The sequence below is a fragment of the Mustela putorius genome, unplaced genomic scaffold, assembly GCF_011764305.1.
Source record: "Mustela putorius furo isolate JIRA1106 unplaced genomic scaffold, ASM1176430v1.1 tig00000253_pilon_pilon_pilon, whole genome shotgun sequence".
NCBI classification, from domain to species: domain Eukaryota; kingdom Metazoa; phylum Chordata; class Mammalia; order Carnivora; family Mustelidae; genus Mustela; species Mustela putorius.
The window spans coordinates 3652248-3658744 of NW_025421329.1; the positions used below are offsets into that span (position 1 = coordinate 3652248).

The 6497-nt window shown below is 40.3% G+C and overlaps 1 non-coding gene across 1 annotated transcript; it reads right to left on the bottom strand.

The window, feature by feature from the left end:
• Nucleotides 1-6103: 6103 nt before the first annotated feature.
• Nucleotides 6104-6229, bottom strand: LOC123391615. The gene has a single exon (XR_006606310.1). It is a non-coding gene; the product is annotated as a small nucleolar RNA SNORA40 (small nucleolar RNA).
• Nucleotides 6230-6497: the final 268 nt, after the last annotated feature.

Sequence of the window (6497 nt, forward strand, 5' to 3'; positions counted from 1 at the left end):
CATTTTTTTAAAAAAAGATTTCAATTATTTATTTATTTGAGAAAGAAAGAGAGAGAGAGAGCATGCGCAGGTGGGGGTGGAGGAGGGAGAAGAACAATCCCTACTGAGCACAGAACCCAGCCAGAGGTCTGATCTCAGGACCCTGAGATCCTGAACTGAGCCAAAATCAAGAGTCAGCTGCTGGGGCGCCTGAGTGGCTCAGTGGGTTAAAGCCTCGGCCTTCAGCTCAGGTCATGATCCCAGGGTCCTGGGATCGAGACCCGCATCACAGAGAGCCCGCTTCCTCCTCTCTCTCTCTCTCTGCTTGCCCCTCTGCCTACTTGTGATCTCTCTCTGTCAAATAAATAAATAAAATCTTAAAAAAAAAAAAAAAAGAGTCAGCTGCTTAACTGACTGAGCTGCTCAGACGCCCTTTATATATTTTCTTAAAATAATTTTTAAAGCATTAGAGAGAAGAACTCACAAATTAAGCTGCCCCTCACTCAGAATCTTCATTACTGTTTGTTTTAATTAATTTGATAATTATAGAGCTATTACTTATTTATTTTTCTGCTTTTTTAGTTTACCCTGCCTAGGTTTTTGTGTTGGGTGTTTAATTTATTTTACATTTTTTCATTTTCTTGAATGTATTTAATAATTTTTTTTCTTTTTCCTATTTTTAAAGATTTTATTTACTTATGACAGAGATAGCGAGACAGGGAACACAAGAAAGGGAGCAGCAGGCAGCAGGCAGAGGGAGAAGCAGGCTTCCCACTGAGCAGGGAGCTGGATATGGGGCTTGATCCCAGGATGCTGGGATCATGACCTGAGGCAACGGTAGACACTTAATGACTGAGCCACCCAGGCACCCCAATAAAAATTTCTTTCTGATAGCTGCTTTAGCTATATTGTATAGATTCTGCTATGTCAGTAGAAATTATTCTTGTATTTGAGAAATTTTGCAGTTTCTCATTACTTCAGCATTGCGTAGCTTTTTTAGCTTTCCAGGAGGCATGCTTTTTTTTTTTTTTTTTTGGCTTGTTATTAATTTCCAGTTTTATTGCATTGTGGTCAAAGATCACTGTTATATAATCTCTATATGGAGAAATTTATTAAAGATCCTATTGTGATTCAAGAGATGGTCAAATTTTATGTCTTCCATGACATTTGAAAAGGTGTATTTTCTATCATGGAATTCAGAGTTCAATATATACTTGCCACTTTTACCTTCTTGGTGAGATGATGTTTAGAACTTCTAGATCCGTCTTAAGTTTTATTAGTTCTCCCAGTCAGTCTTCATTAGAGAGCTAGGTGTGTTTAACATTCCTACTATCCTAGGTCTCTGCGTGTTTTTACTTTTGTCTCTGATGGTTTCTACTATATGATACTTAGGGGAGGTTTTGAGCTACAGATAGTAATAACTCTGATGTATTCTCTCATGATTTGTAGCGTCTAGAGATATCTTTTACAGAAACTTTGAGTCTTTATTTTTTCAGATATCACTCTTATCTCTCCTTCTTTCTTATTTCTCCTTGCTTGTTATATCTGTCTATCATTTTACTTTCAATCTTTTGAAATCTTTGCATTTTAAGTGTGTGTCTTTATTTTTTTTTAAAGATTTATTTATTTATTTTAGAGAGAGGGAGAGCAGAGGGGAGGGGCAGAGAGAGAGAGGGAGAAGGAGTCTTAGGCAGATTCTGTGCTGAGTGCAGAGCCCACGTGGGACTCGATCTTACAACCCTAAGATCACACCTGAGCAGAAAACAAGAGTTGGATGCTCAACTGTGTCACCCAGGCACCCCAATGGGGTCTCTTGCACATATTATGAGATAGTTGGGTTTTTTTTTTAAAGATTTTTTATTTATTTGACACAGAGAGAAATCACAAGTAGACAGAGAGGCAGGAAGAGAGAGGCAGGGGAACAGGCTCCCCGTTGAGCAGAGAGCCTGACGTGGGGCTCGATCCAGGACCCTGAGATCATGACCTGAGCTGAAGGCAGAGGCTTAGCCCATGAGCTACCCAGGTGCCCCAAGATAGTTATTTTTTGATAGTTCATTTGAAATCTCTTTAAATTGGGAGTTAAGTCCATTTTCATTTAGGAATATGATTAGTATGTTTGATCACTTAGGAGGAAAGAAATGATCAGATGAAGTGTAGCTTCTTCTTGGGTTGAAATCCACACATTGTTATGGTAGTAAGGCAGCTACTTTTGTTGCGTATGGGGGAGGAGGAAAGTGGTGTTCCAGAGACTGCACTCCTTGAACCCTGCTGTGGACAATGCCAAGACTGGTGGAGGGATAGTAGCAGAGTGTAGAGGATGATGGAATGATGGCATGGTGTCGCTAATGTCTAGTCACCTTTCTTACACAATAATTAAATTTCTAGTTGGATAAATTAGAAACATGACTGCCCAGTGACTCTTACATTCTAGCGTCTCTTGCAATTAGGCATGGGACTAATCACATGGGATGTGAATAAATTTGATGTATGCAGATGTATGCTTTTAAGTCTTGCTTCCGAAATGTAAGAGCCATGCTCTCCATCCTCCATCCCATTCCCCCTTTCTACTCTCATTTTGGCTAAAATACAGATGAGAAACCATAACCCAGGGCAAGCATCGCCTTGGACCACAATCTAAAAACTGCAACTTGAGGATGACCCAGATTTCTGACATTATTGGGGTGTCCTACCAGCTCTGAATCCCTGATCTGGATGTTTATGTGTAAAAGAAATAAGGTCCTCTGTTGTTAAGCCACCACGTTTTGTGGACACCTGATGAAGACAGTCTGACACAGATGCTCTTAACAAAGAGCACATAGACTTGTGGGCATTCCCTCCAGTCCTGTGTAGGGCAGTGCGGAAACTGGAGGAGAAGCAACTTCCTGGGATCAAGACCCCTTCAATTCAGTGTATAAGGGTTTCCACCTGAGTACAGAAGACTGAGCTCTCTCTTGTGTCTTTCTTCAATCTGAGATGCCCATTGCAGTGTTAGATAAATATGAAAGAGAATACGAGTCCAGCCAGCAGTTGATGAATGATGTAAATTTCTATATGTTGGATAGAAGATGGAGGAGGAAACTGAGTGGACAAAATCACAGCCCGAGTAAGAGGAGAGAGACCGCCCAGAAGAACCCTAGATAGGTTCTATATTCAGAGATGGTAGACACCAGGAATGCAAGGGTGAGAAGTGGGGATGAAAACAAGAAGACCAGTTAACAGATTGCATCACAAATAGTCCACATTTACTCCCCCTCTCTTCCCTACCTATTCAGTGTCTAGAGATTCAGTGCACTCCCTATCAAAATCACAATGGAATTTTTTTCACAGAGATAGAAAAATCCATCCTAAAATTAATATGAAGCCACAAGAGCACCCCAGATACCCAAAACAATCTTGAGAAAGAAAGAAAAAGCTGGAAGCCTCACACTTTCCAACTTCAAAAAACATACATACTCAGGGGTGCCTGGGTGGCTTAGCTGCTTAGGTGTCTGACTCTTGCTTTCGGCTCAAGTCATGATCTCAGGGTCCTGGAATGGAGCCCTGAATCAGGCTCCCTGCTCAGTGGGGAGTCTGCTTGAGAATTTTCTCTCTTCTTGTCCCTCTGCCCCACCCCTGCCACTTGCATGCATGTGCGTGTACACTCTCTCTCTCTCAGAATAAATAAATAAATCTTTTAAAGAAAACGTATTACAAAGCTACAGTCATCAAAACAATATGATACTGGGGTATGGACAGAAATATAGGACAATGGAGCATAACAGAGAGTCCAGAAATAAAAACCACATATGTGTGGTCAAATAATCTTGGACAAGGGTTCTAAGACTGCACAATGGGGAAAGGATAGTTTCTTCAACAGATGGTGCTGGGAAAATTGGACAGCCACCTACAGAAGAATGAAATCAGATCCTTATCTTAGCCCATACACAAAAATCAACTCAAAAGAGCTAAAAGGCTTACACATAAGGCCTGAAACTATCAAATACCTAGCAGAAAACATAGAACAAAACCTTGATGATATTGGTCTCAGCAATCATTCCTCGGTTATGACACCAAAAATGTAGGCAAAAAAAGCAAATATAGACAAGTGGGACTACATTAGAGTAAAAACCTTCCAGGCAGCAAAGGACGTCATCAACATATTAAAAAGGTAACTTGCAGAATGGGAGAAAATATATGCAAACATGTATCTGATAAGGAGTTAATCTCCAAAGTGGGTAAGAAGCTCCTATAACTCAACAAAAAGAAGCAATTATCCTATTTAAAAATGGACAAAAGAGGGGCACCTGGGGAGCTCAGTCAGTTAAGCATCTGCCTTCAGCTCAGGTCATGACCCCAGGGTCCTGGGATAGAGCCCCATGTTGGGCTCCCTGCTCAGCGGAGACCCTGCTTCTTTCTTTCTCTTCCTCTGCCCCTCTCCACCTCTCATTCTCTCTCTTTCTCTCTCAAATAAATAATAGATAATAGACAGATTAATTAAATTAATTAATTAACTAAAACTGTAAACATAAAGATAGAACAATCATGGTATAATTACAAATATGGGCAAATTGTGTTTGCTGTTAGAGAGGACGCTTGAAACAATTGGTTGGTTGCAAATTCTGTCATGTTTTCACTTCAGATCATTATTATGTTTTATGCCAAAAGCTCTGTTATTTTAAAAAAATGGATGACCCTATTTTCTGTGTATTTATCAGTAAGGTATGATAAATAAACACACTTGAATTTGGGGAGTGTGAATTGCTTTAGGAAATCATTCTATTATGGAGTTTTATCTTACATTGTTCAAGTTTTCTAAAACACAGACAGTAAAAGAAGGATAATGGAAGCACAACTTAAGAAGATTGTTTTCAGGAAGTGCAGGCAGGTGTCACAGGCCCCGGAGCGGGGAGTATATCATCAACAAGCCAACTAATTCCCACTCTCTCTAATTCTCTCTCCCTCACTCCTATCTCTATTCTCAGCCTGTCCTACTTCTCTGCAGACGTCTTTTCTCTGACTCTCCATGTTCATGGCTAATGGTAAATATGTCACATCTTCAGAATTTATATAGCCTGTGATCAAATCATCGGTTGGGATTTGCGGCACCTCTGAATTCCAGCCCCAGACCCTTACAAGAAATATCAGCCCCATTTGGCTTCATTGGTAAATCTGAAGCCAAACATCTCCAGGGTGGTGGTGTTCGTCGTGGCTTTGCCTGCTATGAACAGAGAGGACATTCGAGAACAGGAAAAACACTCCAAAGTTTCCCACTGCATCTTTGTGTATTCCGGCGGTGTCTGTGCACACAATGTTGATGGCCCAGCTCTACCTGGACAGCTTCCAATTTGTTTTCTTGCAATTTGTTTAGCGTATGTGTGATTTATGGGTTGTGGAGTGCTGGGAAAAGTCTGGTGATTTGTGTTTACGGCAAAGAAAGCTGTGTTTGAATATTTAAGCAATGTCAATATAGGGCAGGGGAAGGCATGATTTAAATGGTGTTTGTGAAGATAATTTTAGCATCTATTGTACCGAAGACAAAACAAATAACCTTTGTTCTTGGAGGATAAGGGAAGAGATAAATAGAGTTTTCAAAAGTGACTTTAAAAAAAGAAAAACTCTAAGGATCAAGGTTTACTTACATTGCCCTTATTTCAAGGTCAAAGAGATAGAAAAATTTAGAGGTTGAGAGGCCCAAGAGAAAGTCAGTCTTTATTTATTTTTTTTAAGATTTTTAATTTTATTTTATTTATTACTTTGACAGAGAGATCACAAGTAGGCAGAGAGGCAGACAGAGAGAGAGGGGAAAGCAGGCTCCCTGCTGAGCAGAGAGCCCAATGCGGGGCTGGATCTCAGGACCCTGGGATCATGACCTGAGCTGAAGGCAGAGGCTTTAGCCCACTGAGCCACCCAGGCGTCCAGGATCTTATTCCTTTTTTTTTTTTTTTTTTTTTTTTTTTAAAGATTTTATTTATCTATTTGACAGAGAGAGATCACAAGTAGGCAGTGAGGCAGGCAGAGAGAGAGAGAGAGGAGGAAGCAGGCTCCCCGCTGAGCAGAGAGCCCGATGCGGGACTCGATCCCAGGACCCTGAGATCACGACCTGAGCCAAAGGCAGCGGCTTAACCCACTGAGCCACCCAGGCACCCCTATTCCTTCTTATCTGTATCAGGACTCATACTGCGCCACGAGTTCTGGGTTGCAAAAGAGGATTTATTTTTTGCACTTGATCTAAGTATTTGTTCACAAACTAAACAAAAACAGCACAAGTGCAATGAAAGTCAGTCTTTTTTGAGGAAATATGACTGTTGGAGAAGACTTCCAAACAAAAGAAAAAAAATCTATTCATTATATATGTCATGAGTAGTTAATTTTCAGTAGAAAGCAAAGAAACAGAGAGTGCTGAAAGGTAAGAAGAAATAAATGAAGAGCCAGAGAAGCCTGTTTAGGCCAGTTTTAGAGAATAAATAAAAAGGGAAAATTGATATAGATTTATACCTCAAGTTCATCTGGAAGAAAAAAAAAGTGATTGATAAAAATGG